Genomic DNA, 21060 nt, shown 5'->3' with positions numbered 1-21060 from the left:
AGAACTCCTCTTCCAACTATTGGTCCATTATAATGTCGCATTAAATAAATATTTGAGCTACCCCAGGTTAATTAACTGCTTCCTAAGCCATTGTCATCAGAATAAAGATGCAACTACTTTTATTACATCACAGAATGTACTCACCTTCAGAGTCAGAATTTTACGTCCCCTGTGCAAACCTTGGTGCTCTGCAGCACTACCTGGTACTGGCCACCAAGTTGTCCACATTAGGATACTGTCTATAAATTCAACCTTTCTGCAGAAACTCTGTTTTCTGCAACTGAAAAAGGTTTTTTAGTCTCAAAGCATCTGTTGGGTGTTTTCTCTAAAAAGAAGAAAAAAAGAGCAAATTTTCACACCTCCTCCTCAAATTCCTCTTCAAATCACACTATTTGTCTGTAGAATGCTGCATAATCCTTGCTCTCTCCTCATACCTGCTTTTAGCTGAGGGGATTTTTAACACCCTGCTTTTGTGCTTATAGATCATATTAACTACACAGTTTGTGGGAAATTTTTAAGTTAAGAAGTGGCAACACCAAGTGTATTTGTTTCTCTTTTAATATTTCCCATATTGATAGCAAAGATGCCATACACTACAGTTAATGAAAATACTTTAAATAACAAAAGCACTGAAAGGCTGACAAGAAGAGGACAGTGCTGGAGGAGGTCTTGCAATTTCCCTCTCAGACTGTCAATAAGGTTTTACAAGACATATTTTCTCTCTTTGGTGGGGACTCAAATAATTTATCAATTGCTTAATTTAGTTACTGCAGGGCCTACTCTGATCTTCTGTCTCATGGCAATTGCCATATATGCAAGAGGTGAGCAGCAAGCCTTTTTAACTTCCTAGCAAGGAATGATGCATGTGAAGGACCCACCTTATCATCTAGGCATATGGAGGGCACTCTATCTTTCCCTTCTAATTTCTTCTTACCTTGGCAGCTATAAAACTTTTAGCATTGACATTTTCGAAGGAATTTAAAAGTCTTTCACATAAAATAAAGAGAAAACAATTATTTCCACGGGGTAGGGAGTTTGGCTTTATTTTATAATGCAAGCACGTTGTCATTCTTGTTTTATTTGCAAATGTTGAAAAGGCATTGTGTGCTAAGTAAGAAATCAAGGCTAAGTATCAAATCAATAGAATTTCCTGAGAGGGATTCCTGGAAAAGCTTCTGAGAGGATAAGAAAAAAAAAAAAGAGGCATATAAAGAAATATCATTTGATAGACATGACACATTAGTTACTGGGAAATAAACATGAAAAAAAATCAGCATATCATTTCAAAGTCAAGGGTAAAGTCTGTGTCTGATAAAGCACACAAATCCATAGCCATGTTTCTCTCTCTCATTTGGCAACAAGAGAATTCTATTAAAAATGAAGGTATCAACAAGTATCACATTTATTAGTATCAATTATTAGTGTAGTGACTCTCATATATCTTCCATTACTACATTCTTACTTCTTTTTAAAATCAATTTAAAATCAAACTAAATTCTTTCTATGAACTTGAGTCAGTACTTCAGCTTGAGGGAAAAATGTATTAAATTACTGTATAACACATTGCTTCTGTGGTCAGCTTCTATCTTATCAATTATTAAGCACCCTAGGCTTAAAAGAATAGCAAGTTTAAATAAATTTAATAAACTCTGTTTTAAATTATATTTGGTAAAATTGCTGGCAATATTACATATATGACCTGGGCTGGAACTGAGAAAGGGAGTTAACCATGCATTTTCAAAGGTCTAAGAAAGATATGGAAATTGGAAGATTGTTCTTAAATAACAATGTAGGTGAGTACAGTCGGCATGTCATTGAGTGTCAACCTATGAACCAGGAGGTCACAGTTTGATGTACAGTCAGGGCACATGCTCAAGTTGCAGGCTCAGTCCCCAGTGTGGAGCATGCAGGAGGCAGCTGATCAATGATTCTCTCTCATAATTAATGTTTCTATCTCTCTCTCTGGAATTAATTTAAAAATATCTATATATAAAAGGCTAAGTGACTGTCAGACCAGCCGATTCGCTGGTAGGTATGACTTTCACTGACCACCAGGGGGCAGATGCTCAACGCAGGAGCTGCCATGACTTAGTATCACCCCAGAACCACCCTCTCATAATCCAAGACCCCTCAGGGGATGTCAGAGATCTCGGCCCATAGGCCAGGCCGAGACGCCACCTGTTGGAGGAACCCCTCTCACTCTGCAGACACCCTTTGAGCCACAGCACTGCTCCAGGGCATGTCCAGCCAGGCTCGCCCAGCCCTACCCCGCTAATTAATTTCCTTTCAATTTGCATAAATCCATGCACCCGGGCACTAGTAAAAAAATAACATAACATAGGTGATGCTAGGACATATCCATGGAAAAATAAGTGTATACATGGAACCTAAGAACCTGAAGCCAATTGTGATAGACAGAAAAATGGTTTCTCAAATATATACATGTGGAATTGCCCAGCATCTATGGATATGTTATCTTACATGGCAAAAGGACCTTGCATATATAATTAAGTTAGGTGTTTTGAAATGGAAACTTTATCCAGGTGGGCCCACTGCAATTACAAGGTCTTTACAATAGGAAGGAAGGATTATTAAACTGAGAGGCAGATATTTGAAGATGCTACACTTCTGACTTTGAAGATGGAGAAAAGGCCCATAAACCAAGGAATGCAGGTTGCTTGGACTAGACAAGGTACTTGATTCCTCCTCCCCTAATCCTCCAGAGGGAATTCAGCCTGGTGACTCTTTGGTTTTAGCCTAGTAAGACCCATGTCAGAATTCCAACCTCCAGAACTATGGGGTAATAATATGTCTGTGATGTCTTAAGCTACTTGCGTTGGTAGTAATTTTTACAGCAACCATAGGAAACTAAAACATTAATCAAAATGAAAACATGCAACTCTAGCTGGTTTGGCATAGTGGATAGAGCATCAGCCTACAGATCAAAGGGTCATGGGTTTGGTTCTGGTGAAGGGCACGTACCTTGGTTGCAGGTTCCTCCCCTGCCCACACTCTGGTCAGGGCTCATACAGGAGGCAACCAATTGTGTGCTAAGTAAGATGTCTCTCTGCCTTTCCCTCTCTCTTCCACCCTCCCTAAAAATCAATGTCTGAGAAATATCCTTGGGTGAGGATTAACAAGAAAAAATAAATAAAATAAAATAATAATAAAAACATGCAAAGTCTGAAAAACAAATTACTGCTTTACTGTCTTTGTTGAAGAAATATGCTTTCTACTGAATAACTAAAGAAAGAATTTTTTTTGAAAAATTCCTATTGAATTGTTTCTGTCACAAGTTCTATGCTTCATTTTAGAAAGAAAATAGACTACTATTATCCTATTTAATAAAGAGCCAATATGCAAATTGACCATTATAGCCTTGCACAGGATGGCTGCCCCCATGTGGTCACAAGATGGCTGCCACAAGATGGTCAACAGGGAAGGGCAGTTGTGGGTGATCAGGCCAGCAGGGGAGGGCAATTAGGGGAGATCAGGCCATCAGGGGAGGGCAGTTGGGGGTGACCAGGCTGGCAGGGAGTGGTTAGGGGGTGATCAGGCTGGCAGGCAGGTGACCTGTTGGGAGCCAGCAGTCCTGGATTGTGAGAGGGATATCTGACTGCCCATTTAGGCCCAAAGCCACAGGGATTGGGCCTAAACAGGCAGTCATTCATCTTTCAAGGGGTCCCAGATTAGAGAAGGTGCAGGCTGGGCTGAGGGACACTCACCCTCCCCCCCCACCCCCCAAGGCACAAATTTTGTGCACCGTGCCTCTAGTTTTCTAAGACAGGGAGCCATCATGTTGTTCCAAATGGGGCGTTCACAGGGCCACAGTGAATGTCAATATCAACTTGGTGATCTACACATGAAGAAAACAAGAATAATCTTTGGTTTTTCTTGAGACAGACTCAGGCTCTTTTTCCTGTCCATGTTTACAAACTTGAGGCAATCAGAGCTCTGCATTGACCCTGGTCACCATGCTTGGTGTGGAGTATGGTGTGGGATCCAAGCCAGTAGACCATCCAAGCCAATTACACTTAATTGCCACACTTTTATTGGTATCATCAGGAAGAGATCTTTTCTTTGTTGTTGAATAGTTAATCAGATAGTACTGAATGTTTATGTCTCCCCAACATTCATTTGTTGAAACCCTAATCCTAAGGTGATGGTTATTGGAGGTGGGCACTTTGGGAGATGATTGGGTCATCAGGGTAGAGTTTTCATGAATGGTATTACTGCCCTTATAAACAAGGCTCCAGTGAGTGTCCTGGTCCTTTCTACCATGTGAGGGTATAAGGAGAAGTTTGTGACCTGGCAGAGAGTCTTCACCCTACCATGCTGGCACCCTGATCTCAGACTTCCATCCTCCTGAAATATGAGACATAAATCTTCATTGCTTCTAAGCCATGAAGCCTGTGGTACTTTGTTATAGCAGCCTGAACTGAGTAAGACAGATTGTAATTCTGGAGCTGGGAGCAGTCATCCTGAGCCTATTAAGGAAGATCTTAAATTTTTCTGAAAATGAAGCTAGTGCCAAAGACAGCAGAGCTGAGAGGAAGAAAGTGAGACAGATGATTCTGATGATGCCCTCTGAGCTCTGGGTCCTGCATAGCAGACCCTGACTCTCAGCTTGTGGATTGAGATAGCTCTTTGGGTTTTACTTGTGATGAAGAATTCTGTATGGGAAGGAAACAATCTGTTTTTTCTTTTCCAAGTATACACAGCAAACACACATTGTTCCTTCCAAAATGGACATTCACACTTACAAATGAGGCATTCGAAAAAATAAAGATAAAAGTCTCTAAAAGAATAAGGGTCAGAAATAGCTCTCTAAATAAATACATAATGAGAAGGCTCTAGAATTTAAGAGTGTGAAAGTAAGCCAATTGATGAGGCTAACACAAATCCAGACCCTTTGCAAACCTCAAAGAAAAGCTAAGAAATAGTGGCAAATAGGCATGGCAACCACACTCTACATTCACACAACTCTTACAGCTTCAAAAGTGTTTTCTTCTTATTTTTCAATTCACTGGAAGGTTCTCGTGGGTTATAGATAGGACAGGATATCATTATCCTCATTTTACAGACAAGGAAGTCTGGAGCTATTACAGGCCCAGGCTATTGATCTAGGCATTCAAGGTTTAGCTTTCACACCAAGAAACATCTTCATGATACTCAATCCTTTACAACACCTAAACTTTTACTCTAAACTGGTGACAGTTTTTTTTGCATCACAACTGGTACCACCCAAATTATTGTTTTTTAGCTCTGTAACTTTTTTCACTGAGTTCCTTTGGAATATTTGAACACTAAAGTTACTCTATGTCGGAGATTTTGCAATCAACATTTAGAATGATGCAGTTCAGAATCAAATAAAATGTCTTCTGTTCAGTGTTTCCTTAACTCAATAAATGCTAAATTGCAAATCAATAGAGAGGTGGCCTGGCTTCAAAATGGGAAAGAAAGGCGTTTGGTTTGGTTTATGCCTACCTCACAATGGCATAGCATGTGGACCCATCAAAGGCATGTATTGCTGTTATTCACCCTGGCTCTTGGCTCTTCAGTGGATTCCTTCCAGATCGCCCACCTGCTACCTGGCCAGGATCACAGTATCAAATGGACGACATAAATGCAGACTTTTTGCTGCATCAAAACCTGAGACTCTGTAGGTTTTGCAAGAAGTAAGGGAAGCTCAATTTAGAGAGCTTTGGGAATGAAGGTAAATTTTATTTTTGTTTACAACAGAAATAAAACATGACCAATTTATTAATATTACAATAAATGAGCCTACATGTCATGAACTTCAATTAATTTCTCTGTATAATAGGGACAATGGCACCTTCCCTGTCTTCTTCCCAGGTGTTTGCTTTGTGCATAATGGATTCACAAACTGAAAGGAATTATACATGTTGGTGCCATTGGTGGTGTTGATATTTTTTGGAGATAATATGTAAAAACAGCAGAGACAAATGACTTTTCACTGCATTCCATAGCATCATCGATCCTTTTTGAACAGGATTGTCATCTGTCTTCTGCATTGGGAACATGGTCATATTGATGGGGGCACTGAGCAAGGACTGCACCTCCCAGACAGAGGACCTGTCAGTTAAATATGAATATAAAGAAAACTTCCTAACATGATGGATAAAATGCCCAGAAGTTTATTAAAGTCTTGGATTCTTTTCCTGGCAGAAGTTAGAATAATTTATGCATTTTCCATCTGAAGTTTCCCGTCTGATTACACTGTGGAGAACAAAGTCATTAAAGGCAATTACCATGTTAATAGACAAGAGATTGAAAACTGAAGTACTGAAGGATGGGTACGTCCATCTTCCTGTCACACGTGGTAGTTTTGCCTCTGCCTCTAGGTTTCCAAATGAATATGAATTGGTAATCAACATGTTTCATATTCATAATGCAATCAAGATGCATATTTGATGGAAAGTCTCATTTAATAAACCAAGAAAATATTCCTAACAGTGGTGGTGATAACTAGGGTATAACTACATAGAGTAAAGTGTGGATACCTTAACCTCACTCTGTAAAGGGTTTTTAGAAATGTATGTACCCATGGGACTAAGACCAATTAAGACATATAGCATTGGCTTTAGCCTAGGAAGTCCCTTCATGGCTTTGAATAGGATATTTCCCTCCCTGCACCAATTCTGCCATGCTGAGTTATAGTTCAACAAATTAGTTCTTGAACTTCATAAAAATGAGTATATATACTAGTAGTTCATATTCACATCTGGTTTCCTTCACTCAATATGATATTTTTTACATTCATCTATGTATGTGCATCAGTAGTCCATTTCTACTTCTGAGTAATATTCCATTGTATGAATACACCACAATTTATTCATTCTTTTGTTTATAGGCATTTAGATTGTTTAAAATTATGAATACAGCTATAGTAAACACTATTGTACAAATATATGTGTGGCTATATATTTTTATTTCTGCTGGAAAAAATATCTTGAAGTGAAATTGCTGGATCGTAAAGTAGGTGTACACTTAATTTTTATAGGAAAAGACCTCATAGTTCTTCACACTGGTTGTACCATTTGGCACTCCTACACTAAAGGGTGAGCTATGTAGTTACTCCTCATTGTCTCCAGCATGTGTGTGTGTGTGTGTGTGTGTGTGTGTGTGTGTGTTTAATATATTTTATTGATTTTCTTTAACAGAGATGAAGGGAGAGGGATAGAGAATTAGAAACATCGATCAGCTGCCTCCTGCACACCCCCTACTGGGGATGTGCCAGCAACCTAGGTACACACACTTGACTGGAATTGAACCTGGGACCTTTCAGTCCGCAGGCCGATGCTCTATCCACTGAGGCAAACCGGTTTTGGCATCTCCAGCATTTGTTGTTGGAACCATTTAAGTTTAAACTGCTCTAGTGGCTATTTAGTGATACCTCACTCTGATTTTAATTTGCATTTCCCTAATAACCAACAGTAGTAAACATTTCCCCACATCTTTTATTGGCCATTCTTATGTCCTTATCTGTGAAGTATCTATTCAAGTCTTTGATAATTTTTAATTAGATTACTTGTGTTTTGTTTTTGATATATATTAGTTCTTGATATAAGTTTGATTCAAGTCTTTGTTATATATATCAAGATTGGGAATATTTCTCGTAGACAGTGATTTGCCTCTTTTATTTTTTAAAAGTCTTTTGAAGAGTAGATATTTCAACTTTGATGAAATCCAGTTTATCCTTTTGTTTTGTTTTATATTTCTGTTAGAGTTAGTGCTTTTGTAATCTCTCTAAGAAATATTTGACTATGTAGCTCACAAAGATATTCCCTTTTTTAAAAAACACAGGCTTGACCTAGCTGGTTTTGCTCAGTGGATAGAGCATTGGCCTGGGATCTGAAAGGACCCAGGTTTGATTCTGGTCAAGGGTACATGCCTGGGTTACAGGCTCAGTCCCCAGTGGGGGACTTGCAGGAGGCAGCCAATCCATGAGTCTCTCTCATCATGGATGTTTCTATCTCTCTCTCCCTCTTTCTTCCTCTCTGTAATCAATAAAAATATATTTAAAAATAAAAAATAAAAACACAGGCTTTATAATTTAGCTTTTAAATTTTGTCTGAAATATATCAGTGTCTGTTAACTTTTATGATAGATATAAATTAAGGTTCAATATTTTGCACAAAGATGTAGTTGTTCAGCATCATTTGTTAAAAAGACTTTCCTTTCCCCATTGAATTTCATCGGCACATTTGCCAAAATGAACTTTGAGGCATATATGCAGATCTAATTATGGGCTCTATTTAATTGCCAATCTCTGTTTAGCCTTATGTCTGAATCATATTGTCTTGATTATAGCATAGCTTTATAGTACCGTATTTTCCGGCGTATAAGACGACTTTTGAAACGCAAAAAAGCCTGCTCAGATTGGCCAGAGTCAGAGAGGCAGTCTATTAAAAAAAAGAACTGGTGTTGCCTCTGAAGTGGGGGGTAATCTTATACAGCGAATATAGGCCTAAACCTATGTTTTAACTGTAAAATTAGGGGGGTTGTCTTATACGCTGGAAAATACGGTAAGCCTTAAAATGAATAATATATGTCTCTTCTTTTTCTTACTCTTCTTTTTCAAGGTTTCCTTGGTTAGTCTGAATTTGTTATTTTTCTATATCAATTTTGGTATTTGTTATTATGTTATTTGTTTAAAAAAAAAAAAAAAACCTGCTGGGATTGGCAAGCTACAATATTTATGATTTTAAAAAATCCCTCTTTCCTAGACATACCTTCCAAACAACTACACCAAAATGTCAAAACAACAATTCTCAAAGCGTAATATGGGAAAAGCCTCTAGGTATCTGCAAGGTCAAAACTTTTCTAACACAGAATCCCAAATCAGAGAGTGACATCATCAAGATGGCAACACAGTTCATTTTAAAATTCAGCTCCCTCACAAAAAGACCAACTAACATTTATCCATATTCAAGACGTCACTGAAAAAATCTTAGCACCTGGGGGAGAGGATGAGGCTGAAGTCCCCTGTGGACCACAGAGATGGTGAAGGACCACATGAGAAGGGTAAGGGGGTGGCTCTACCCTGACCACAACACCCTTGCACCAGGCAAGGCATTGAGAAGCACCCGCTAAACTTATAGTTTCTGCACAAAGTCAAATACTGTATGATCTCACTTATATATAGAATCTAAAAATCAAACTCATAGAAACATAGAGTAGATTGATGGTTGTCAGGGGCAGAGAGTGAGGAAATGAGTGAAGGTAGTCAAAAGATACAAACTTCTAGCCATAATATGAATAAGTTCTAGGGATGTCATGTCCAGCATGATGACTATAGCTAACAGTACTATATTGTGTATTTGAAAGCTGCTAAGATAGTATCAAAAAAAGTTCTCATCACAAAAAAAACACAATTGTAACTATGTGAGGTGGTGAACATGTTAACTAATCTTATTGAGGTGATCATTTCACAATATATATATTTATCACACCCTCACATTGTACCTTAAAGTTATATGTTATACGTTGATTATCTATATATATATAAAATCTGAAGCAACCATTGGAATGGTCCACCAGTCAACCATTTGACCGGTCACAGTGATGCCCACTGACTACCAGGGGCAGACGCTCAATGCAGGAGCTGTCCCTGGTGGTCAGTGCATTCTCACACCAGGAGTGCCGCTCAGCTGACAAATAGGTGCCAGGTGCGGGGCTCACAGAGCTGACTACTGAGTTGTGGCATCAGCAGGTGCGGTGGGGCTGGGATGAGCAAGAGCTGCACCCTGTCCTGGTTCCTCCACACCTGCCTGCCCTCAGGGGATGTGGGACTGCGGGATGTCTGGATCGGCCAAAACCAGCAGTCCAACATTCCCCAGGAGGTCCCAGACTGCAAAAGGGCGCAGGCCAGGCTAAGGGACCCCACTGGTGCACAAATTCATGCACCGGGCCTCTAATATCTCAAAAAAGCTGGGAAAAATACCCAAAATCATTACTTACTATTTGCCTTTTCATAATCATTCTCTCATGAGTGTGCAGAGCATGGAAATCTCATTGCTATGGTTTGATATCACATTACAGTTAACTTCCAAGGAACTACTATACTACTCTTTTAGTTTGGTGCAGTAACAAAGAGCATACACAAATATCAGAGGAGACTACTCAAACTTTTCTCCCTTTTCCAGCTGTATTAGGCCAGATTATCTTTACGTATTTCAACCAAAATGACATGTCATAAACAGATTAAATGTCAACGCAGAGGAAAATCCAGTTGTTTTTCATTTAAAAAGGCATCAAATAAATTTGCAAGAGTGTAAAACAATGTCACTCATCTCACTATTTTATTTTGGTTTGGGAACATGTACTTTTCACAAAATGTTATTTATATACATATGTAATGAACTTACTGTTATATAGAAATACATATTTTAAATTTTTCTGTTTTCATCTCTTCTGGGCTAAAAATTGATAGATATAAATCACATCAACCAATGCTCAAGTAGTTTTAACTATATTTGGATAATTATTTAGCATCTTTCTAAAGTTAACTTGCACAGAAACCAATTTCTATGTCGATTCTGAGGAAGGTGCTATGTCAAGTTGAACAATAACAAAAACTCTTTCTTCTTTACATTCTCAGAATCATCATTTGCTCTATTCAATTATTTAACATATAGATTTGTTGCCTCCTGAGTGAGCCCTGACCGGGGCCAAGATCAAGGAGGAGCCTGCAACCAAGGTGGATGCCCTTACCCAGAATCAGACCTGGACTCTTTGGTCTGCAGGTCGACACTCTAACCACTGAGCCAAACTGGCTAAGGCTAAAATAACATCTTAGTGTAACTCTGAGCAGATAAAAACACACAGGACTGAAAATTTTCCTTTCTCAAATATCTGCTCTCAGAAGAAAACAGTTTTATTTTTTCTTCTTTCATTCTCTTTTCTGACCATTATTTTTGAATAGAAAAATAAAATAAGATTCAAATTAACTCATGAGTTCTAAAATATTTTAAGGGACATTTATAAATTTATGTCAATCATCCATCCATCTTTCCTATTCTTCAAAAATTTAAAAGTAGAAACAACAATATTCTCATTATGGATTTATTTATTAAACAAATACTTACTGAATTTCATTAGTCATGAAATTTGCTTAAAGACTATCTGTATTCAATGAAATAAACGTGTATTTTATTTTTTAAAAAACTTGTTTGTTTTTCTCAGTGCATGGGGAACTTGAAAAAAGTAAACCAGCTAGCATACTTATGGGTTTCTGTAAAGTAAATGACACTCCTACATAAAATAACAACTTTACCCTTTTAATTGAAATCACCATCTTGCACAAAATTATATCCTTTTCCCATGTTCAAAGTCATAGTCTTCATACCTCTGAAAATCTTTTAAAATGCTCTTAACGTTTTGTGCAATTCAACTTTAACTTCATTCTAAAAAGAAAAATCTAAGATGTCATAATTATTCCCACACAAAATGGTAGTGCCCACTCTGGTATATAAGCATATTGTAAAGCTCATGTTTCCATATGCCTTGAAAGGCTGGTATTTTTTCAACATCCATAGCCATTTTCTCCCTTGGACTGAAATGGACAGGTGCATTCTCACATATTGATAAGTAAAGAAAACCTAGAACTGTGGACCCAAGAAATAAATAAAATGCAATGATGCATCTGATACATCAGATTAAATACATAGTAATGGGAATAAAGGAGATGGCCTATATCAAGATGAAGACCTTGACATTGCTGAGAACTGTGAGGAGAGAGGGACTTCAGAATCCCAGTCTCTGTGGAAACCCCTGACACAAATCTTAGTGATGAAAATGGTCACCTGGACATCAGCTGAATACCTTGGTGATGGACATCCAACACTCTGTGAGACAGCCTATTTCATAATTACAGTTTTCATGGGCTAACTCAACTTCCTTAAATCTGCCTTCATGCAACTTCTGTCAGCCCCTTCTTTCCATGTAAAGGAAGCAAAGCAAATAACATGGTGGAGGGTCCCTGTCCTTTGAGCTGGCCTGGGAACAAAGCTGGGTATTACATGTGAGTGATCATCCCTGGGTCAGCCACAGTCAAAACAGGAAATAAACCATTAACCTATTTTCAGTGATAATGGAATTAGAACAGTACTCTTGTTTTTGAAAGAGTAGAAATTTAATATGTCCTTCTGAATTAGAGTGTCTAATAGCGTGCTAATAGTTCATGCTACCCTCACTTAGGTCCCTCTTTGGTTAGCTGAGGGAGATATTTAGAATAAAACAAACAATTCAGTTATTCCCAGTCCAGGCACATTGGCAACTCCTGCAGCTTCCAGTGGTTTGGCCTCAAAAGCATTGCTATGAAAAATAAATAAATAAAAAGATGAGGAAATGTTTGGGTATTGCTAGATTTTATTTGTGAGTGAAGATGTTCCCACTCATTGCCTTAGGTTCCTCTTACTTACTTATGTAATACTTAGAGATTGCCAAACACATAAATAAATAGATACTGGCCCAGAGTGGCCTTCGGTAAGACGCAGTGTGGTGAAGCAGTAAGAATGAGAGCTTTTCTGGCAGTAAAACACCCTGAGAACCTCTCTGGCACTTACTAACAAAAATGTGCTGAATCCCCACAAGCCTCATTCCCACACCTATAAGTAGATATAAGATGGCTTATGACCCAGGGTCCTTGCTGTTTACTCAACCAATAATTGTTGAAAGCCAGGTTGTTTCAGACACATATTAGTTACTGAGTATAAAGTATTGAATGATATATATAATTGCAAATAAACATAATACTGCATAACACTCATACAGTACTTTCAAGGGCACCAGGCATTTGCCCAAGCACTTAAATCTCACAATTACTCCATAAGGAAGACATTTCAGCAAAGATAAAGATTGTGCCTACAGTTACACATCCAATAAACGATAGAGTCTACAACTTAGTAGAATGCCTTTCAAATTTATTTGCTATCCAATGCAGAATCAGAAATACCTTTTATATCATGACACAACACACACACACACACACACACACACACACACACACACACACACACACATGAATAGACACACAGATCACACTTACATATAAAAGCAGGGTTAAACATTGTACAAAACAATTTTTATTTTTACGAAGTGTAATACACTCTTAAACTTTCTATTCTCTTTTGGTGTAAAGTGTCTGTCACTATTTACTAAACTGATTTTATGTGTACCTCCTTAATAGGTCATACAAGTACAGTTTAAGAATCACTGAATTTGTGGCAGGAATTTGGGAGGATGGTAAAGGAATAATTGCAAAATAACTGTAAGATTTGCAGTGTATATGAAAGACCTAAGGATGAGTGTGGGAAGTCATTGAAGGACAGATAACCTGAGACTGCAGGACAGTTAATTCTCCATTGAGTGAATCTTGATTGATGAGAAAAGGGAAGTGGGAAGAAACTTCTTTGGTAAATCCCTCCCCACACCACCAGCACCACCACCACCACCACCACGTTCTTCCTTCTGTGGACAACTTGAGGTCTGGTTTTTCCTTATAACTAGTTCAGTGATGTCCTTCCAGTGACCACACCTATATTGCATTGCTTCATTGCTTTCCTTATCTCACTTTTTTCTTCTCACGCCTCCCCATATTTCCCTAGCACCTGGCTCTCTTTGTAGGAAATCTGGGTTAAGTTATTTGCCATTGGAAGTTGTTGCAGGTTGTCATTCCCAGATCTAAGCCAGTTCCCACAGAGTGCACTGATTGACGGGCAGACTATGTCTCCTCAGCCAAGTCTCTGATAACTTTACTGAGGCTGATTTATCTACAAATGCTGCTGGATGTCAAACCAGCAAGAGGAGATGACTAATGGTGAGCTCTGCCTACAGCAGCATTCCTTGGGGAATCCAGCCACACACTTGACACCCAGGTGCCTTCCACCTTGAAGGAGCAATGGTTGCTTATCTAAGTTATTTTGGAGAAGTGTTCTATGCCAAGGGTTCTCACCTGCTGAGGAAGCTGCTCTCTCACTTTGTGGGGAACATAAATGAATAACATAGACCAAAGAAGGATCAGAGAACATGAATAGTCTAATACATGTGGAAGAAAGGTATGAAATGTGTAGCTGGGGAAATGTTCAAATTTTCAAAAAATATATAATTCCTTATTTTATAAATAATGCAACAGAAATTCATTGAACAAAACTAAAATTTACTAAATTGTTTAGTAAAATGCTAAAAATAAAATAATAGTATAAAAAACATCAAAATGCTACATACATGAATATCAAAAACTGTGCTGACTTTTAGTATGTATTTATGTTGGAAAGGCCAGTGATATCGTTATCAAGCAAAAAAGATGTGCCACTGTTATTTCCCACTTCCCAGGATACCCACGCCCAACATAACTCATCCATTTTCAGTCCAACTAGGTCTCTAAACCTCCCAAAACACAGATTTCTATGAAAGTCCCATCAAATGGTGGGAGAAATGGAAGGATGAATTAAAGATTTTCCACCTGCTTCCTGAGGTTTTTTAAATCCAATTCCTCATTCATTTTGATGGGGAGTCAATTCTTTTAATGCTTGGAACTGCATTAGTTTATGTGGCTTACTTATTCAGGAAAGCACATCTAATTAGGTGTCTACTTCAGGAAATACACAAAATGTATAAATTTTTTTGCCTTGTAGACATAGCTCGAATGTAATTCCTTCTCATTTTATTATTGTAGCATTTTACCATTTCCTTTCGGCAGGAAATGACAGTATACTTTTAAAATAACTTTTATGTGTTAAAAGGATTTGGGTTGCCTTGCATGACTGAGATAATTTAAAAGTAGAAAAGAATAAACATATTTGTAAATGTAATGTGCTAAAAGCCATCTTTGGATCACAGACTAAAAGGCCCTGATTCTTATCACACACATTCTTTTTTCTTTCATTTCCAAGGTGATACATTTCCATCTTGATGGCAGGTTCCATCAAGTTTAGAAATGAGGATCCATGGGGCAACTGGCTTTAAATAGTCATGGCAATAACCCTGGGTCCTCCTCGCTCTGCAGAGGATGCGGTGGGTGCATTAGAACAGTAGCTTCAAAGTCTTATGCATGTCTAAGGCATTCCCTACGTTCCTCTGATGGGAAGAGGCAAGAGAGGAGGAGGTCAGATAAGCAAACAACCTTCAACTACACTTTAACTTATTTAAATCATCACACAGGGGACATGGTGTGACCAAGCATATCTTTTTACCACTGAGTCCAGAGAGATGAAGGCATTGCCCAAGCCTGAACAAATAGTCAAGTAGCCAGGATGGTGTCTAGGTTTGCTTAACTCCAGTGCCCATGATCTTCCACTGCTCATCCTTCTCTCCAGAGTTGCAGGAATCCACTTCTGCCACCTCCCACTGTCATTGCCACAGCCTCCACATTGCCCCAAAGGAGATCACACACAGTTTTTCATCACTTGAGCTGTTCTCTTGCAGCTTTCCAGCTTGGGCCATCTCTTCTTGGGCACATACATTGTCATTTTAATTTTTTCATCTTTTTCCATCCTACCCAGTTTTCTCAGGATATCTCCACTCTCTCCTTTCTTTCTATTTTCTATTCTTTCTCTCCCCCCCACTCTTTCTTTATTATACCACCTTACCAAGTATGCATTATTTTTGTCATTAAAGACATGGTGAAAAAGTGTTCTTAAATTTAAAATAGTAAGGTCAAATCCAAATAATTAAACAATTAATGCTGGCTTACATATAAAGAGACTATTCATTGTCCAATATGTAGTGATTTTTATTTTGTCTTACTTGGACACTAAATTCCCTGTGTTTTTCTAATTCAGGTTATAAAACTAGACACACCATTCCAAGGAGATGAGTTATGATCATTTTAGTGGTTGTGGAGTATATGCTGACCTTGGCGTTCTCTAAATCACATGAAGTGAACTGAGTGATTACAATGGGCCACACAGCTATATTCAGGTGACCTATAACAGGCTGTTAAAAATCTCATATTATAGCTGTTATAAGATCAATTGCTTGGTCTTTCAAATTTCAAACTTCTATGACATTCACAAATCATATTATTTAAAGACAAAGGGTCAGAAGTATATTTCATGTCTGATTTAGGTTGTCATGAAATGCACGTGCACATATAGACCCCAGAGTAATTCTACTGCAAGACTCACTTGTGCATTTCTGAAAAGGTCTCCAATAAAATCAACCATAGAGGAACTATCTGGAAAAGCCATGATAAACCTGTACCTTTTATTAAAGAATGAGTGGGAGAAGATAATTCCTGGGTATGGCTCATCTTCCAGGAAAGCATCATGAGTGGACAGTCATAGGTAATTATGCCAATTTATTATATGTTTATATTCTGCTTAAGAATCTGAGGGCAGCATGGGCTCCTGGGTGCACTCTGGATGGAATGGTTTGCTCCTCTGGGTTAGCTGATGCCTGAGGTTTCTGGGAAAAGGATATTCTCCCCTTCAGTTCTCTAAACCAGGTGCCTGAGGCTCTCAAGTAGCAGATCTCTGGAAAGAAGAGGGTCCCTCTATTCAGGACTCTATGATTCTGGACACTGACTTTACTGAATTAAGGAAGGAGGAACAGCATAAGAAAGAATGAGAATAGATCAAAAAGTGAGAGATAAATCTACAGAACTTGAAGTCAAATTACTTGAGCTGTGCACTTCTTAGAGAGACCTACGACTTCATTTTTTTTAATTACAATTTTTTTTATTGATTTCAGAGAAGAAATGAGAGGAAGAGACATAGAAACATCAATGATGAGAGAGAATCATTGATTGGCTACCTCTTGCATGCCCCACACTGAGGATTGAGCCTAAAACCCAGGCATGTGCCCTGGCCCGGAACCCAACTGTGACTTCCTGATACATAGGTTGATTGACTATGCTGGCTGGTCTGACTTCATTATTTGAATATATCCATACTTTAGGCTATTACCTAGATCAATTAAATTAAATATTTACTTCCATATAGGTTTATTAAATGAATTTTGAATATGATAGAAGCTTTATTACCGAAAATTGTTACTATTTCATGTATTAGCATCATATCTATTACATTTCCTCCATTTATTTTGGCATCTATAAGTAAAAAAAAAAATTACTTACATTTTTACTTTTAGATGTTATATATTACATGGAGTGGTTTTACTATTATTTTCCTACCTATCCAATTTATCAATATTTTATTTTTATGTCAAAAACTTTTGTCACCTCAAAATCGTTGTCTACATCAAAGCGTTAAAGGTATCTTCCCATAATTTCTTCTAGCAGCTTCATAGTTTTTAACTTTTACACTTAGGCCTCAGATCAATCTTAAACTAAATTTAGTGTTACTTACCTAAATATGTTATTGATAAAATTAATCTTTTAATATTAAAAAATATCCTTTATTATCACTGATAGTACTCCTAATCTCAATATTGAAAATGATTACACCAACTTCTTTTTCTTTTTCTTACTTTTGCATGGTGTGTATTTTTCCATCCTTATTCATTTCTTCATCTTTATTTTTTTAAAATATATTTTATTGGTATTTTACAGAGAGGAGGAAGGGAGAGAGATAGAGACCTAGAAATGTCGATGAGAGAGAAACATCGACTAGCTTCCTCTTGCACACCCCCTATCAGGGATGTGCCCTCAACCAATGTACATGCCCTTGACCGGAATCGAACCTGGGACCTTTCAGTCCGCAGACCGACGCTCTACCACTGAGCCAAACCGGTTTCGGCTCATTTCTTCATCTTTAAAGGATATTTTTCTTCAGCATATAGTTGCATCTTGCTTTTCTATATGATCTCCCAATCTACCCTTTTAATTGGAGTATTTATATTGAAGGCAATTATTGATACAGTTGGATATAGTTCTACAGCTTTGCAATTTATTTTCTTTTTTGTCTCATCTGGTTTTTATTCTTATGTTCCTCACTTCTATCACTATTAGAATTAGTCTATTGCAATTAATATTCCAGTTCAATACCTTTTTACTTTATCACCTTAATTTTTAATGGTTATTGTAAGAATTAAAATATGCAATGGTGATTTACCAATGCCTATTTAAACCTAATAAGTATTACTTCAGATAGACTATAGAATCAAGTTATAATTTAACCTACCCACTTATATTTTGCTACTGTTGTGATTTTATTTACCTATTTTTTCTTTTGTTATAAATTTTATAAAATATATGCTATAAACTCCATATTTTAATATAAATACTTCGCTTTAAATATTTAATTTTTTTTAGATAACTAAAATCTGCATTTCCATCTGATGTCATTTTCCTTCAGATGGAAAAAACTTTCATTATCATTTATTATAGTGAAGTTCTGCTGGCAATGAAATTTTTAGACTTTGCCTTAAAAGTCTGTATTTCAAGTTATATTTTGCTTTCTGTAGAATTCTCAGTTAACATGTATATATTTTCTCCACTTTAAAATCTTTAAAGACACATCTAACTATCCTATTATCTTCTGACTTCCACTGTTTCTCATGAGAAGTCAGCCATAATTCATGCTTTCCCTGGATATTGTGTGTGTGTGTGTGTGTGTGTGTGTGTGTGTGTGTGTGTTCCCGCATGCACACGTGTGAATATATATATTCAGAGTTGTTTGTTATTATCTGCAAAGGGTTGTTCCAATATAGCCATTCTTCCTTTGCAGAATTCAGAAAGTCAGGCTACCATTTTAAAATATAATTCAAGATACTGTCAAAGAATTTTTATCATTTCTCAAATTCATCTACAAAATACTGTATACTAAGCAGATAATACTAACAGATTTAAGTATAATTTTAAAGTAAAAACATTTTTAAAAATCATCAATATAGATAGGTCCAGTTATTATGCCAATAATTTAGCAGGAGATTGTTTTTATTAACCCTAGGGTAAAGCTGGTGTCAGGCTCTTCAGTTAAAGATTGGTGACTGCATTACATTCAATCTGCTCTCTCTCCTCATGGCCCGGAGGAATGGGGCTGGGGGGAAGCTCAAAGCACTTAGAGGAAAACAAAGAAGGGACATTTCCTCCTAGCTGAGTGCCAGAGGACCAAACATGTGACTGCTGTGCCCAGGGAAGCATTACTTTTCCAGGTTAAGCGCTGCCAATAGGGATGCACATAGCAAACCATGCAGCATAGCATGATGGTTTTGATTCCCAGGTCCTGCAATGGGTACCATCCTCACTGTAGTCTTAGTTTCTCAGTGCCATTTTAAAAATGTAGACTTGCCCTGACTGGTTTGGCTCAGTGGATAGAGGTCAGCCTGCAGACTGAAGAATCCTGGATTTGATTCCAGTCAGGGGCATGTACCTTGGTTGAGGGCATATTCCCAGTAGGGGGTGTGCAGAAGGCAGCTGATTGATGTTTCTCTCTCATCGATGTTTCTGGCTCTCTATCCCTCTCCCTTCCTCTCTGTAAAAAAATTTTTCTTTAAATGTAGTCTTAAAGACTAAATATACACTTCTGGTAATTAAGTCTAGATTTCTCGTATGCTCATCAATCATTTAAATTAGTTATATTTTAATTATTTTTATTTTCTGTCTCCCACTAACTATTGGATAATTGAAACTGATATCCCATCCATTTCCCAAATAGTTGGAATTAACTTTTTAATTAAGCACTATTTAAAATAGAGCAATCAGAGGACTGCCACTAATTCAATAATCCTTCTTAGGAAGTGGCTAGTTTTTCAATCATTCATCAAACAATTATAAAACAGAAAAGCTTCCAGCTGGTTAAAAAAACAGGGCAACTCAAATAACTTCAGGACTACATATGCCTTTCAGTGAATAATAATAATAAAAAATAAAATAAGATCATGACAATGGGTTTTTATCTTGATCTGAACAGTTTAAGCAGGGGGTTTTCTTCCCCAAAAGTCGTATAGTAGAAAGTGTGAGAATTTATTTATGAACCTGGCCCATTGATCAAAAAGAAGATAAACACGCACAAGTAATCATCCTTTAAATGTTGGATTAAAAAAATGTTAAACATCCCTAGAGTTTATTCGTTCCTCAATCACTAAGTTAAAATATTGGGTAGAGCCAGTACTAGCTCCTGCTTTGGGTTGTTTCAATGTATTTGATAAGAATTTCACATGGCTGTTCTGTGTTTCTCCCTGCAAATCTCTATGTTAATTAGTTTTTTAGTACCCAAGGCCCATTCTTAAACTCTGGGTCCTGAAACAAGTCTATGTACCAGACTAACTACAAAAATTATTTTATAAATTGGATTTTGCACTTTTGATTAGCTGCAATTCAATGAAAGACTGAATAGACCCCAAAGAAGGAAAGTGGTGAATATTGTTTGGGTCAAGAATAGTTTACTCATAGGAAGAATCCAAATAAAAGAAGACATCTATTGTGTAATGTGTGAGTCATTGCAATAATCTGGTTTTGTTAGGTGTTCACATTTGTGATTCCTAAAGTCACACTTCACAATTCCTTTATCTCTTAAAGTTTCCTGCAAAATACCATTGAAAGAGGGTAAGAAGGCTAGTGGATATTTTTCTGTGCCATTAATATAGAAAGTTAGCAAAAGGGACCTATAACTTAGATTTATAAAATTTTGTCCAGAACAGACATAACTGTATTCATTGTTTGAAAATTTAAAAAGATTAAATATAACTACATATTTTTGTCTCTATATAGAAAAGCATATACATTACTGCAACTGGATAGGTAATTGCAAACTTTAGATCTTAAGAAAAGTGGCTGCACGATGCTCTAATGAGACTGTATAAAGCAAATTGAATCAACATTGATCAACCTCCATGCCTGACACCCACTTTCTATATTTTCATCCAAATAGTTTCATATTAATATCATTAACATTTCTAAGTATTTTTTTTTTTTAGATGAGAGCCATTTGTTGGCTCTCTGGAAGAATACATTTAGACGTGAAGAGCAACTCTACCTCAGCAGGGAAGACAAATACTTTTTTTTTTTAATGTGTCAGTTATCAGACTGTAATGTAATAATGAGGATCTAGGTTTAAGATTGCCTTTTTATTCCTTTAGCCTGCTGAGCGTGAAAATGTCTCCAACGTTTCCCAGTAACAATGTAAATACAGC

The sequence above is a fragment of the Pipistrellus hanaki genome (genome assembly GCF_964339955.1).
Source record: "Pipistrellus hanaki genome assembly, chromosome: 4".
Lineage (NCBI taxonomy): Eukaryota > Metazoa > Chordata > Mammalia > Chiroptera > Vespertilionidae > Pipistrellus > Pipistrellus hanaki.
This window is presented reverse-complemented; position numbering follows the sequence as displayed.